The sequence below is a fragment of the Lepidochelys kempii genome, chromosome 6, assembly GCF_965140265.1.
Source record: "Lepidochelys kempii isolate rLepKem1 chromosome 6, rLepKem1.hap2, whole genome shotgun sequence".
Taxonomy (NCBI): domain Eukaryota; kingdom Metazoa; phylum Chordata; order Testudines; family Cheloniidae; genus Lepidochelys; species Lepidochelys kempii.
This window is the reverse complement of record NC_133261.1, coordinates 119,191,101-119,207,999: the sequence shown is the minus strand read 5'-3', so window position 1 is coordinate 119,207,999 and position 16,899 is coordinate 119,191,101. Positions and strand designations below refer to the sequence as shown.

Sequence of the window (16,899 nt, the reverse complement as noted above, 5' to 3'; positions counted from 1 at the left end):
TTTCAAACTGACAGTATGTCTTTCAATAAAATAATAATCTCCCCAAGGTCAGAATCTGAGTACATTTTAACCAACTGAATGCAAGTGAATTTGTATCACAAGTGAAAGGAAGTTTGTCACATTGTTGAAGAGTCTGGGTTTATTTTACTGATTGCGTTGACTGGAAATTCATTAGTTATTACTATTATTTGAGTGACTAAGTTATTAAGAGTTGTGTGTTGTGAATTCCCTTTTAGCTTTAAGTAAGTGTGGGGGAGGGGGTAGCAGACAACACAGCATAGGTAGTAATCTTGGTGGAGATAGAGAAAGTAGAGGCTTGGGAATGGGGAGGGCAGCAGAGAGGTTGTGTGGTGATGTCCCAGGGTAGCAGGGATTGCAAGTTGTAAGTATATAAGCAGGAGTGGGATATAAAGATGATATCGGAGTTTGAGGAGCTCAGGTAATGAGGTGAGTGGGGCTTCGTACAGGAGGAGAAGCAAAAAGGCGGATAAGGATTAAAGCTTTTCCTGCCTTCTCTGCCCGCAGACTACAATGATTAGCAACACAGAGGCCCTTCTTCCTGGCAAGCCGTAACAAGTGCTACACACCTCCATGCTCCCCCACATTCCAGCTCTTTCCCCATCCCCTGCAAAAGATGCATTAACTTCCTGCTAGTTCCCAAAACTGCTGAGCTGCATGGTATTCGGCAACGAGTCCATTGTGATTCTTCTCCTACAGAGGAGTGCAGCATATTTCTGGCAATGGAAAACCACAAAAGGCTTGTCAAATCCAGACCGTGCCCTCTTTTTTTTAAATGAAGGTGCAACCTTGTTTTGTCAGCACAGTTTAGCTAAACCCCTTCCTTTTCACCAGCCCCCTCCCACTACTTCAGTCTCTAATAATGAGAGTGTCCCGGAGAAGAGGTGGTTACAGCAATTTGGGCCAACAAATCTAGCTAACACTCCACAATGAAGGAGGCTGTCAAGTTGGGAAACAGCTGACAGATCTGAACAATTCCATTGTCTCTTTTTGGCAGAGATCAAATTGTTTATGATGAATGGGGAGAATAACTGACTAAATTACGATTTCAAAAGCAGTATGTGTCTAAGGTAGGGGTACACACACACACACACACCAGTTATTTACCTATAGGAAGCCATTGCATCCAGGGATGCCACTTCAGATTGAGGGTGGGGGGGCGCAGATTTAACCATGATTTCAGGGGCTACTTAGGCACCTGAAAACTCTAGCTTTTTTGCAGATAACAATTTAGAAATTATCTGACAGGAGCACTGTATCTAATTCCTATATAAAGAAAGAAAAAATATATACACAAACACTAATTGAAACTATATTTTAAGTTTATATGTCAATCTAGCAAATGTTCCCAATCCCAAACCCTGAGGTAACAGTTTTGGAGCCTTACAACAGATATCAGAAACACAAGTTTGATACTTTGTATGCTATCTTTAGTAGAGATAAATAAAAATAAATAAAATCTGCTTGCCCCTACAACTGTTTTTTTTTAATGTCTTATGTTCAAATTATGAAGAGGAGAATGAGAGAGAGAGTTTATTCCAGGAAAGTTTAGAGGTAAATAAATTATTAAAAACAATTAAAACCACTCCAGATATGAGCTAATACAATGGATAATGCCATGGTCTCATCTTGGCAAAATTGTTAATGGCCTTGTTGATATCCAGGTGTTTTGAAGCTTCACATTCCAGACTAAAATTACCAACTCACTTAAGCATTCATCTCCCATTGTGGATCTTAAATAGTCCTTTACTCTTGAGCACAGAGAAGTACCTTTCACGTGATGCTGTAGAGACTGGAAGTCTCAACATAATATCTACATTAGACAGCAAAGACTGGTAACCCGTTGGTGTGTCATTGAGAACATTCCAGAATTCAGAAATTGAAGTAAATTTTTTTGGTGCAATGTGCTTCTTAGCAATTTCTACTTCTGCATCCAGATCACAAAAATTGGTGCCTGTTGATCCATACTGATCTGCCATTATTTTCAATTTCTCACAATCAAGAAAATTTTCACTTTTCCGGTCACAAGCAGTCAGTGCAGAAAGCAAACTGGAGTTGAAGGTGAATCCTCTATCAAGCTCAGCAAGAATTCTGTTCAGAACAGGATTGTAGAAATCAGATTTTATAGATTTTGAGTGCTCTTGGAAACATCATGTGTCAATGACTCACTCAGTGTACTAGAAACAAATAACAAGGCCAGCTTGTAGGATACTTTGTTAGGTCTTCTTGCTATTTTTTGTATTTCTGTGCTGATCAAAAGTTCCAGTTGCCTGATCCGGACTAACAGTTTCAAGTTCCTTGGCAATGATCTCCGCTTCATCACATAGTTTTTCAGATGTTCTTATTTCTTGAATAGCAACATTGCTTGCTACTAAATCCATGGCACTTGATAAATTCAGTTTTTTATTCTGCAGTTCTTCTAAAGCACTATTCAAAATTTTGAATATTCTTTCCAAAACCAAGAGCTTCAACAGAAAGGAATAGCTCTTTAGCCTTACCATCAAGTCCTTTGCAGAGCTAACTGATGGTCCATCAGCTCTCTGAACTGAAATGGCTTCCAGTGTTTCCACTACAGTGCCATAACTTACATGCAGTTTTCAGAGGGAGTCATGCTGGTATGACCAGCGAGTTTCACATACTGTACCTAGCTCGAGTACCTTCTGGCCTAGCTCCTGCTATGCCTTAAACAGTTCATGGTGCTTGTAACTACTGCTAAAGATGTACAGTTCCTTGGCAAATGCAAAGACTTCCTGATACTGGGTGATGCTGGAATATGTATCTGCAATGACAAGATTAAGCCTGCAAGCACGGCAGTGCACATAAATGGCAGGCATAATCCTTTCCTGAATTTGAGCTTGTACTGCCCACCCAGATAGAAGCTCCATCATAGCACTGAGCAACAATGTAATTAATATCAAGCTTCAAATACTGTAGTTCTTCAATAATCATTTTTAAAAAGGATTCAGCATTTAGATTTTCCATGTGGAAGCAGCCCAGAATTCTTTCCTGAATTATTCCTTTTCGATAGAAGTGTAAAAGGAGACACAGCTCCTCTTTTTTTTTTTTGATGCATCTTTAGTTTCATCAACAAGGACAGAAAAATACTTGACATGTCCAACCTCTTCAACAATGCTTTCTCTCAGGGCTTCTGCTGCAGAATATATTAAATCATTCTGGTACTGGTGAGAGGTACAGTGTCTGTGACACTGTATGGAATTTGGGGGACACTTTAGGATATTATGAACACCAATATTGTAAAATTGTAATGAGTTGTGCAAGATATGCCATGCAAGATATCTGAAAAAATGTTATAATTTGCCAAGTATAATAAATCTTGTTTATATGTTTGTATCACCTTTGTATTATGAGTTATAGATATGTATGTATGTCTGTATTTCAAACTTGTGCTATGCTTCTGGGTGACATCCCCTGACAGTCTGGCATCAGCACTGCTTAGCCTGTTTGACAGCTCATCAAGGAGTATCAATGGTACAATTAACCCACTGAAAGGGTCAAGGGCTACACCTTATGACTCAGCAAGGCATGCAGGGGCATGCATATGGATAGAACTCTAAGGCTTCCAGGCCATGTGCTGGGGAGCTTGCCTTTGGAACAAAGGAAGCACAAGTTGCATGGCAACAGACTATAAAAGGCAGCTGCATCTTCTCCATTTTGTCTTCATTCCTGCTTCTTACCTCTGGAGTAATCTTTCTACAAATGAAGCTCTGAACAAAGGACTGAATGACCCATCCAAGCGGTGGATGAGTTCCAGAGGGACATTCAAGCCAGTAAACTCACCAATACTGCTAGGAGCCTGATACGTGGACTTTGAATCTTTGTACGTATGTGACTGCTTTACCATTTAACATCTCTCTTCTTGTTCTTTCTTCTTTATAATAAACCTTTAGTTTTAGATAGCAACGGATTGGCTGGCAGTGTGGTATTTTGAGTAAGATCCAAACTTATACTGACCTGGTAACGTGGCTGACCCTTTGGGGTCAGAAGAATATTTTGTATATGTGAACAGAGTTTAAATAATTTCTTACTGTACTGGACGTATGTGCTGACTTGGAGCCAGAGAACTGGAATGCAATAAAGGGGGCTGTGTGATTTCCTTTTTCAGCTTCTCAGTAACCAGTGTAGGGGATCAGGAGCACAATTTGTGACTGGTTGGGGAGTTTAACTTCAGAGTTACCCACCAGTCTTGGGAGTATCTGCTCTCCCTTTTGCAGCCTGCCCTGACCATGGCATTTCCAGTAAGGATTGCCCCAGACACACTGGATCACAGTGTCCATACTTGCTTCTTAGTCTATTCAAAAGGCTGGGCTGAGTTGAAGCAACCAGCTCAAGAATTTCCATGAAATTGCCTTGATTGCTAGAGTTAGGTATTTCATCATGCTGTGGAAAAGCAATACCATGCAGAGCATGGATACCTTTAAGAGTGTTTCAACATACTGGCAATTTTCAGCTATGGAAGCCTGACGACTGGAAACAAGTTGATCTGCAACACTTTTTGAACTGCTGCTCCTAAGTTTCAAGTAGTTTTGCCATGAGATGAAAACTGCCGTATGCCTGGAACTGAATGGATGTTGTTTTAACAAACTATGAAAATCTTCCCATTTCTTAAAGCTACACTCAATGAATGTTCTGTTGTTGCATTGTTCTCCTGGTCCAATTGTGCTTTGAGTAGTAAAGTGATGCCATGGAAAGCAAAAACAGAATCCTCTACAACTGAGTATTCAATAAAGGGGTACAAAGAAAACCAACTACAGTTGAAATGTCAACCTTAGGCTGTATCGGTTGTTCCTCTTTGTGCAATGAAATAAGCTATGGAGATGTTGTTGTTTTTCCTGTCATGAACAGGTAAACTCTGTTTAACAAAACCTTCTACCCCGCAGGTGATGTCAGAGCACACAGGACATCCTGAGATATGTAGTTGGTAGCCACTGATATATTGGCACAAGGATCATTATCCTGTTTGTTTTTCTGTGCTGAGTGCAGAACAATGCTACTTGAAAATGATCTGCGCAAATGCTTCCTAAAGGATGGTTCTTCACTGTCACAGTTTTCATAGCCAGGGGCCTTTCTTTTAAAAAATGATAAAATATTCCTCTGCTGTGGTGGTAGAAGTGCCACTGTACATGGGATTTTTTTTTTTTACATCAGCTTTTAAACATACAAAAATAGTAATAAAATAAAATCTACACTATTCTTTTATTTTTATTAAATTAAATATTATTTAAAGGCAACACAACAATGCCTTTCAATGAGGCAGTGAATACTTGTGCAATAAATGAAACAAAGACGTATGAAACACTATGAAGCAAAAAATAAAACAGTATTTTTTTCCCTTTTTCTTTCCCCCCAATTACATGAAAGGCTTGGAAATGATTGCTGCTTCCTACTCTGATTTGGTTTATGGCAGTACAAGTGAATCAGATGTTAGTGAGTGTATTAGTGGTGAAAACAAATCATTCTGCAAAATAAAACTGAAGAAACCAAAGGAAAAAATGGTCAGTCAAATCAAACACTATATAAAGCATGACAGGTGTCTGCTTAGCACTGTTAGATAACCCTGCTTTTTAAAAAAAAAAAAAAAGTCATCCACGCATATACACAGAATTCAACAAGGAACTCTTCATGGAGGTATGCTTCAGGGAACAGGATATCACACACTGAAGCAATAACTCTGGCTCTCTGACACACACACACACACACACTGTGTTATTGCCATTATCTACTCCAGCAGTTCTCAAACTTCATTGCACAGCGACCCCCTTCTGAGAACAAAAATTACTATATAACTCCAAGAGGAGGGACCAAAGCCTGAGCCCACCTGAGCTCCACCACCCCAGACAGGGGGGCAAAAGCTCGAGCCCCACCATCCTGTGTAGCGGATGAGTGAGAAGGGGGCCAAAGCCGAAGCCCAAGGGCTTCAGCTCCAGGCAGGGGGCCTGTAACCTGAGCCCCGCTGTCCAGGGCTGAAGCTGAAGCCTGAGCCCCACTGCCCAGGGCTGAAGCCCCTCAGGCTTTGGCTTCGACCAGAACAGTGGGGCTCAGGCTTCGGCCCTGGGCCTCTGCAAGTCTAACACCATCCCTGACAACCCTATTAAAATGGGGTTGTGACCCACTCTGGGGTCCCGACCCACAGTTTGAGAACCTCCGATTAGTCAATTGTTTTTCACTCCACTAAAAATGTATTTTAACATATGCGATTTAGTTGTTTTTTTTTTTTCTCTTTCATTAAGAACAGGGATTTATTTTTCTAATTATTTTGGCATTTACATTTACCCGTCACAATCATGTACATGACTCACTAACATTTGACTCCATCATTACTATTAGTATCAGACTTGGGACCATACTTATTTCTTTCAAATTTTAAGTTATTTTACAGATACAATTAAAAATGCAATTTGAAAATAAGCAACCTTCATCTGCACAGCGTCTAAACTTAGGTATTTCACTAATGTTAATGACACTCATCAATATTAGATAGTTGCTTTATTTTTTTTCTTGAAACTGGCACTGCTAAGGTGAGTACAAGCTAAGTTTACATTCTAGAAGGCTACTACTATTTGATTGTATCACTTTAAATAATGAATGACAAAGCAGAAGATGGTAATAAGCGTAATAATGATAATTACTCCAGCCAGGGCAGGTTAGACATTTTAGAATTCACTACTCAAAGAATTAAATTTAAGCATAAGCATAAGCATCCGATGAAGTGAGCTGTAGCTCACGAAAGCTTATGCTCAAATAAATTGGTTAGTCTCTAAGGTGCCACAAGTACTCCTTTTCTTTTTGCAAATACAGACTAACACGGCTGTTACTCTGAAACCAAGCATAAGAGAGAAAATTATGAAATACACAGACCTGTAGAAAAACTAACAGAACAGTACTGTAATCCTTAAACTCTGAAAGAATAAAATTACAGAGAATATATATGCATTGCACATTTTGACAGGAAGTACCAAGAACAACAAAACAATTCCCTAAACTAGTTAAAACTATAATAATAATTTTTAAAAATCGCTGGCCTATTATTATGTGTGTGTGTTTTCAGGCTGTCAGAGCAACAAGTGTTTACATTGTAAGAACATGAGTTAGAACATAGGCACACTATGCGTTGAGAGTTTTCTTACTCTTACTCTTCATGTAATTCAAATAAACAAGGTATTATGTTATAAAATGAAGCAGACTCTGCCTGAAGCCTGTCTGTGAACTTCAGTGAATATTGAAGTGATGGACTAAAGAATCAACTGAATATGATGTGCACAACTTAAATGGATTATTTTTTTAATCAAAGAGACCAAATAATGACACGTCGTTGAAAAAAAACATACTTACCAGAAAGGATGGAACGCCATGTCTAAAAAGCAGAATTCTTCCAACCTCCACCAACGTGTATGTAGACACAGGACTGTTTCAACACAAGAAGTGATGCCATGCGTTAATACACTTCCCACTGAAGTGAAGAGCACCATGAGGTGGTGGCTGTGGATTATGGGATTTGTAGGAACAGGCTGGGAAAATCAGCAAAAAGAATGCGACTGCACAAACATCATATTTTAGATATGTGTATTGTTCGTAAAATTATAATATGGTATGAAACGTGGGGGAAAAGGGGTGGTGTCCTCCTGCCCTCCCTAAATACTGACTCTGCCTGCCTCCCCCACCCCCAAAAACCTGCAAGATTGTCAGGGCAAAATTTGAAAAAGAGAGAATTATTAAATGTCTCTTCTGCAAAGAAAATTATTTCTACATAGAAAATTCAACTGTCCTCTGCCAAATTTGAAAACTATTTTTACTCACTGAAGTGTGAAGCATAAGGATTTTAGTCCTGAACTAAGTGTACATCTCAATTCAACCTTAACTGGCGTTCCCACTGATGCCTTCATTACATGCACAAAGAAGATGTCTCAGCACGTCTCATCAATGGAACATGTTATTCCCTAATAAATCCACTTGGTGTCACTAACTGACCATCAGTCAATGAATATTTGAAACACCATCCTGACGAAACTAGAGAATCAAAGCTTTTAAAGAAGCTTAATACAGTAATTTGATCGAAGTAATACCGAATTATCTAATCATTACAAGAACATGTGAAGAACTACCTTTGGACAGTCATGCAATTCTAATCTCCTCACTATTTTACCAGCACACATTACTGTATTTAGGTAAATGAAAAATTATCTTCTGTTTTTGGCATTACAATGAAGACTTAAATGAAGTTTTAAACATTTCTGACAACAGCATTGCCAACTCTCACAATTTCATCACGGATCTCACCAAATTTATTGTTTTTCTTAGAGGCTCAATTCTTGGAATCAAGGGATTACATAGAATCTCAGCTTTCATTAAAAAAGTAAGTTTCTGGCCCTCATTGTTGTGACACAAAGCTTGAAAACATGACCCCAGTATACCCTAAAAGTTCAGAAATTGGAATGCAAATAAACAGCACACCATTTTTTTTAAAATCTCATGATTTTTATGCTACTCTCTTGCTTTTCTGGAGGGCCTGAATCAAGAGTTGTAAACATTTAGGGTTGGCATTAACAAGACAACAATTCCAAATCTGAGGACGGGCGTCACTATCTCCAAACACAGAAGTCAAGTCACTTGTCACACAACACATACCTGTGTTTGCTCTTCAAACATCCAGCAAGTGTCAAAGTCTGCACCACACTCCACAACAGATGTCATGCTGAGACACTACCTCTTCTCAAATTAATATAGCACTAGAATTTTGGGCCCCAACGGAGTTCCCAAAGCATGATGCAATTACATAACACGCATCCTATCTGTTCAGCTGCTCAACTGATTTTGTCTTAAATCCATTATTCTCCCTCTGGGGTTGGTGCATACCATACACTAATTGTGGAAACTACATAAACTAAAACAAATCCACTTACCTAATACAAGTTTTGAAGAATTTTTATCAGGTTTGCTAGTAATAGACGTGTGTTTTTTGAACAAGTGTTAGTACTTTCATAACCCATCTGCTTGTCCTTTCAGATCCTGTAAGAAAATCATAATGCTAATTTCTACTGTCTCCATCACTTCCATAACAACAGACATAACCTCATGCTTATTAGATTAGGCTCCCTGATTATCCAAAATCACTAGTAGCTGAACCTGCCTATCTGAGGAACAGCCAACACATCTCCCTGTCTAGAAAACAATTTTCCAATTTTAGTTTATTCGGAGGAGTTATAAATAATGAAGGGGACAAGTGACTGATACAGAGTGATCTGGATTGCTTGGTTAACCGGGCACAAGCAAACAATGTGTTTTAACAGAGTAAATGTATACATCTAGGAACAAAGAGTGCAGGCCATACTTACAGGATGGGGGATTCTATTCTGGGAAGCAATGACTCTGAAAAAGATTTGGGGGTTGTGATGGATAATCAGCTGATCATCAGCTCCAAGTGTGACACTATGGCCAAAAGAGCTGATGCATAAACAGGGGAATTCTGACTAGGAGTAGAGAGGTTATTTTAACTCCATAGTTGGCACTGGTGAGACCCTGCTGTAAAACCGTGTGCAGTCTAGGACACACAATTCAAAAAGGATGTTTATAAATTGGAGAGGGTTCAGAAAAGAGCCACAAGAATGATTAATGGATTAGAAAACATACCTTATAGAGATATGCTAAATAGATTGAGCTCCTTGAGTCTAACGAAGAAAAGGTTGAGGGGTGACTTGATTAAAATCTACATATATTTACATGATGAAAAATATTTAATAATGGGCTCTTCAATCTAGCAGAGAAAGTTATAATACAATCCAATGGCTGGAAGTTGAAGCTAGACAAATTCAGATTGGAAATAAAATGTAAATGTTTAAGGGTGAGAGTAATTAACCATCAGAACAGTTTCCAAAGGATTCTGGTGGATTCTCCGTCACTGCCAATTTTTAAATCAAGAGAGGATATTTTTCTAAAAAATATACACTAAGAATTATTCTTGGGAAGCTCTATGGCCTGTGTTATATAGAAGGTCAGACTGGATGATCGTAATGTTCCTTTCGGGCCTTAGAATCTATGACTTTATGAGGTCACTTTACCAATTTGTTAATTGCTTACCAGTTATAAGGCACTTATTCATTTGTATTTATTAATTCTTGTTGAAAAGCTGTGCAAGAGATTTTGGCAATAACGGACAGATCTGGAAACAAGAAGAGTGTGATAGTTCTGGCTGTATGGGGGAAGGAGATGGGTGTTCACAATTACAGACACTACAGAAGTATAAAAGAAAACTTTAAGACTTTACATGTCAAAGGAAAGTGCTGCTAAGGCCAAATAAAAAATAAACCATGAAGGGTTTCAGCAAATGATGGAGAAGAGGAACCTTTATTGAACATTTTGTTACAGTATTTTTCTTTAAATTGACTTCTAATTATATGAATAATTCTAGTGTTCGGATAGTTGAGATCCTACAGTACTTCACTACAGAACCAAGTAGAAGCAACAGCAGATTACAGTAAAATACAATCTAAGTAAAACAAAAAGAAAATATAGATCTCCCCCAAACATTTACAAATAAGAGTTTATTCCAAGTAGTAACTGAACCAAACTCTAAACTATGACTACAGTCATTCAAACAATGATGGCATAGTAATAACCAGACATTGCATAGGATTGTCTAGTTTAGTGCATTTTAATGTCACTGATAGAGATTGTGACGGCATTGGCTAGAACTAAACAAAGCACATGCAGTTCCTAGACAAAACTTAACATGAGCCGAGATCCTCAAATACCTTTGAGGATCTGGGCCACATTGTTTCGACAGCACCGTAGTGCATCCAAGCTATTCCAGTATTCTGTCATTCATGTTTTGAGAAGACTTCAAGTTATGTTTAGTGATGTGGAAAACTGTCCCTGAAGAACTGGTTTTCCTGGTGATCAAACTAATGTCTAAAAAAGTGAAAGGCTAGTACATTAAAATGCCTTGTCACTTAACTAGCTTCCATGATATTTCTGTTGCAATATAATGTATATATTCCATTATAGGACCCAGTTCATGAAAGCACTTGTGTTTGAATCATAGAATCATAGAATATCAGGGTTGGAAGGGACCCCTGAAGGTCATCTAGTCCAACCCCCTGCTCGAAGCAGGGCCAATTCCCAGTTAAATCATCCCAGCCAGGGCTTTGTCAAGCCTGACCTTTGAGCTCTACTGAGTTCAAATTAAGCAGGTGCTTAAGTGATTTTGTGGATAGCGATGTTTCTTGAATATGGGCCACAAAAATGAACTGCAAGTGCTATATGTTAAAAGTCAAATGACAAAATGAAAATCTAAGATTAAAACTAAATTCTCAAAGATAAATTGCTGACAAGCATTATCTTGTCATTTTATAACCTAACACCCTCTTACTCTGACGATTCGTTAGTGTTACTTTCTCTACATCTGACACGTGGAAACAGTAAATGATTAGCTTAATTCAACCTCACCTCGGTTTTTGACACTGGGAGCACAGGATATAAAAAAAGATCAATAACCACCAGAAAACACTCTCCTCCTGAACTTTGAACTGAACTCAGAATTCCTGAGAATCATCATTCCTCCTTATGTGTAGAAAATAGCTGTGAAACAGACTAAGAAAGTATGTCTTTCATCAATCTCTACTGGCTAGGTCACAGAGGACAACAGCCTACTACCGCTACAGTTAGTTAGCTCATGTGGCAAGAGGACTGTGCTGGGGGTCTAAAGATTGCAATTCTATTCATGACCCATATAGTGGTCAATATGGTTTCTGGTTTTTTTCAGTTTGCTTTCTTTAAAACTTAGGAAATTTGTATTATACATTTTATATATATATATAAAAAGAATGTTATGGCTGCAAAATTGAACACGCAAAAGTGAGGAAATGCCAGAATTAAGGTTGCCTGCGCAAAGTTAATTTGGCCCCCTTTTGCTTAGGCATTATGACAGTCTTTAATTACATGATCATACTGTTACAGGGTCCTTTGGAAAGTATGTACTGAGTCAGGAGCTGACTTAGCCTGAGACTCAAATCCCCACCAGCATCATTTATTGAGGCCAATTAACTGAGCTATGGCTGAGGGGATCATTTCAGAGGGAAGGAACCCTAGCAGCTGGGAATATATAAATTGAGAGGAAGAAAGCTCTGGGGAGAGCAGAAAGCCCGAGGAAGGTAGAGATAGTCAAAACTGGCTGTTGCTAGTCCTGTTCCCATCCCCAGAAGCAAGTGGGCAGATGGCTGGGGGATGATAAATATATGTAAATAGTATTACAGGGGGTGGCCTGCTTGACCATCACAATAAAACACAATGCTGGTGAAGGATAACTGAAGTGGTGTGACAGACCCCATTTCATTCAATGCACAGGATGGACAGTACTCAGGGAATGAACAGGATTGTATAATGAAAGAGACTTATCTGTAGGACCCCTACCTCATCTATTGCAGAGGTAGGAAGTTATGCAGCAAATGAGGCAGGGGATTATGCAGGAAATGAGGCTGCTTTAACCACCACTCTGAAGAATTGGATTCTATCTCTGCCTCTATCACAGAGTTCCTGTTAGCTGTGAGATTCTGGGCAAGTCACATAAACCAAAATTTTCACAGATGGCCATTAACTGTGTTCCTCATTTTCTGCGTACCCAATAGAGATACCTGGGGATTCATTTTCAGAAGTGCTTAGCATTCTCAGCTGCAACTCAATAGGACCTGTGGTCTGAACATATAAAGGCCTATAAAACTTTTATCACCCTTGACAATTTTGGACTTCACTCCCCATGTGTAAAATGGGGATAATAAATACATACCACCTTACTTCCCATGGATATTGTGAAGAAATTAATTCATGTTCGTGAAGCATTATCAGCTACTACAGTGATGGGCACCAGAGAAAAGACCATGAGGAAATTAATACTTCTATATCCAAGGAAGAGTTTGAATGTTGCAGTAAATAAGGCATGGGATTATACACTTATTGATTAGGATAAAAAGAAATATTGAATAGCTGCTCTCTTAGGGCATGTCTACACTTACCTCCAGAGCGATCAATCCAGCAGGGATTGATTTATCGCGTCTAGTGAAGACGCAATATATCAACTGCCGAGCACTCTCAAGTACTCCACCGACGGGGGAGTGTCAGCAGTCAGCAACGTAGTGTCAGCAGCGAGTGTCAGCAGTCAGCAATGTAGTGAAGACACTACAGTAAGTAGATCTAAGTATGTTGACTTCAGCTACGTTAGTCACATAGCTGAAGTTGCATAACTTAGATCGACTCCCCCCCCCCCAGCATAGGCCAGGCCTCAGTGACTACCATCCTTTCTGTGCATTGAATGAGGCAGGGATTCTATGGAAAAATATTATATACTGGTCAGAGATGAGAGGCTGATATGGATTTTTTTTTTAAAGTCACATATCAAGTCTAGTGGTAGAGTTATAGATCACTTGGTTTCATATTTTAGAGAAGTATGTGCTGCAGTATGTAGCATGATATGCTACTGCATGTGATTTTATCTAACAGCCAAACAGCATGCACTATGATGTAGGTGTCTTCAGAGATATACCATCTTCTAACATTTCTCCCATAATTGTTGCCCATTTGTAACAGAAAATGGCTCAAGTGTTCTCATCAAATGGTTTGATGCAGAATGAGAGTTCACTTTGCTGTAAGTCATAACTACTTTTGGGGAATTTTAACTAATCAATACTGCTGAAGGAAAAGCCACTAGCCATTCAACCCTATTCTTTCTAGCAAGGCACTATTGACATGGTTGGAATATTCTATAGCTGGACTGTACAATCTTTGCCCTCCCCTGCCTCCTGAAATTTCTACCAAATTTTTTAAATGTTTAAAATACGATGTACAGATAACAGAGTTGTAGCAGCAAATACCAACAGGACTTCAGGATCTTTACTGGTCTAGATGTAGCCTATTAGGTATTAAGTATAGCATGAACTGATGGAGGGTTGGACTGAGTAGCATGCATCGGAATTCAACTGCAAGTCTCACATCTCAAATATAGCTCTAGTAGAACATGTCCTTTTCATGGCGTTCTAAGTTTAATATTATTTCCATAGTGCCTTACGCATCTAGTACACTTTCACAAACAAAAAGACAGTTCTTTCTCTGAAGAGTTTACCATCTGGAAACTGATGATGCCCCAGAATCTTTTGGACCATCTCATCTGATGCACTGCTACACTCAGAACAAATGTATCTGAGAAATATTTGTGAAATATTATTTGCACTGCTAAAGAAACTCACTGCACATAACAGAAGTAATGGGCCAAGGGGAATAAAATACACCAAAACCTACATTCATATATAGAACAGCATATTTAAGGCCAGTTCTGCCTTTGCTTCATATTGACTTTGTCAGAGCAGTATGATACATATGTATTTACAGCTATAGTGTGTCAAACCATAATCACAATTTTAAAAATAAAAAATTATCAAAACCCCGTTAACAGCAGTAGGGGCTATTCCTTGTACATTCATTTGGAAACTAAAAGTTCACCGATGCTCAAGTTATTTCTATTTTGTGCCACTTCTGAAATCTGGAACAGAACACCATACAAGAAAGTTTTGATACTGGTGGCACTGTAGAGTTAAATCATGCTTTTCTCCCACTTCAATATCTAGGGATCTTGATGATATGAGAGAATAAAAGGAAGCACATTTTTACTGGTGTGATATCAGCAACATGGATGTTATCACAACCAAAGAAATGAGAACCGTTTCAACTTAGTTTGGCAGAAAGATCATAGAATCATAGAATATCAGGGTTTGAAGGGACCCCAGAAGGTCATCTAGTCCAACCCCCTGCTCGAAGCAGGACCAATTCCCAGTTAAATCATCCCAGCCAGGGCTGGGATGTTGGTGATCAGCATTATCTTTCATTTTCAGGAAGCAGCCTCAGCAAGACAGCTCTGAGATTAAATGCATTTCTCAATACCTGCCAGGAATGAAATCTCAAAAAACTGCTATCATACTCTTGTACCAAACAGGATATGGAAGGTACCAAGAGGCTGGCCAGTGTCTATACATATGCGAGAAAATCTTGAGCTTCAATTTGTACATGTTGCAATCAAGATATTTTTCTCATGGGGCGTTCTAGGCAACAACAAAAAGAGTATGCTCTATGCAGAGATGTGTAATATCCGTAATTTACATCTGATGAGAGAATGGAAGCACCAAGGACTATTCAACATAAGTCAAGGTGTCAGCACAAGCTGGGCACGGTCCAGTGCGCACGCACTCAGCAGTCTTTTACTGCTAGGGTCCTGAAATGTACTGTACAACCCCCCACACACACTTCTCCCCCCTTTACACACCCTACCCCAGAACCCCCCACACACACAGACCCTGCCCCCCCACAGCCCCTACCCCAGAACCCTCCCCTACACAGCCCCTGCCCCAGAACCCCTCCCCCAGACCCTGCCCCCCCACCCAGCCCCTACCCCAGAATCCCTCTCCCCAGACCCTACCCCCCAACACAGCCCCTGCCCCAAAACCCCTCCCCCCAGACCCTGCCCCCCCACAGCCCCTACCCCAGAACCCCTCCCCCCAGACCCTGCCCCCCCCCCACAGCCCCTACCCCAGAACCCCTCTCCCCAGACCCTGCCCCCCCCACAGCCCCTACCCCAGAATCCCTCTCCCCAGACCCTGCCCCCCCCACAGCCCCTGCCCCAGAACCCCTCCCCCCAGACCCTGCCCCCCCCCACAGCCCCTACCCCAGAATCCCTCCCCCCAGACAGACCCTGACCCAGAACCCACAGAGCCTCCCCCGGCCCTGCGCCCTTTGACTCCCCGCAATGGCCCTCCCCCCGAACTAGTCCCCCGCTCCTCTCACACACCAGTTCCACTCCCTGCGGCAGCCTCCTCCGCCTCTCCCCCCGACCCACACGCGCGCGCGCGACGGGCCCGGCACGAGGGAATGACGTCACCCTGAGCCGCCTGCCTCTCTCCCAGGCCCCGCACAGACATGCGCACGCTGCACGCCTCACCCCAACCCCGTCCGCATCCGCCGCTCACCCGAGCCGGCTGCTGCCCTCAGTCCCGCCCCGCCCCGCCGTCCATTGGCTGTTTTAGCGCTGAGTTTCGGCTTTCACGATTGGGTATCAGCTCGGGAACGCGGGCAGTGGGATTGGTCCGGAAGGAGGCTGGCGGGGGGGGGGTGGAGCCTCACTGGGCTGTGGGCGGAGCGGGGCGGCCTGACCCCTCCCCCATAGGCGGGGCGGCCAGGCCCGCAGCGTCACCCGTCGCCCGTAGCGGGGTACCCGGAACGTAGGGGCGACCCCTGGGGGCGCGGGGCTTGGCCGTGATGAACCTGCTGCCGGGCTGAGGGGGCGTGCGGCAGCAGCGGAGCGGGGGGCGGTGCTCTGAACAGACCCCGACCCGGGCCCCCACGCAGTCACGGGACCCCCCGACAGGCCCATGTACAGACCGGGGTGCAGTGCTAGGCTGTGACAGCGACAGGCCCTGGCAGCTGCGGCCGGCACTGCCAGCCGGGCCGTTAAAAGTCCCGTGGGCGGTGCTGCAGGGCGAAGGCCGGCTAGTTCCTACCTGCCCTGGCACGGCACTGCGCCCCTGAAGTGACCCACAGATCCAGCTCCTCGGCGGGGCAGCCATGGGGCGCCACGTACCGCTCCCGCCCCAAGCGCCGGCTCCGCACTCCAATTGGCTGGGAAACGCAGCCAATGGGAGCTGGGGTAGGGCGGTGCCTGCAGGCGAGAGCGGCGCAAGGAGCCGGACGGGGGACATGTCAGCTGCTTCCGGGGGGGCGCCTGGCCCAGAGGCTGCCAGCCCTGCTGCACGCCGCTGGCTGGAGCCGCCACGATCCCTTTTCAACCGGCTGTTCCAGTTGAAAACCAGACACCTGGTCACCCTACTTGCA

At 42.0% G+C, this 16,899-nt stretch overlaps 1 protein-coding gene across 1 annotated transcript in view; it reads right to left on the bottom strand.

Annotated features, from left to right (window-relative positions):
* The window catches only part of WDR89 (WD repeat domain 89), a 40,708-nt gene extending 24,027 nt beyond the window's left edge, over positions 1–16,681 (bottom strand). Inside the window, 1 exon segment of the mRNA XM_073349897.1 lies at positions 16,569–16,681. The gene's annotated coding sequence lies outside the window, so the exon portion shown is untranslated.
* Between the last annotated feature and the right edge of the window lie 218 nt (positions 16,682–16,899).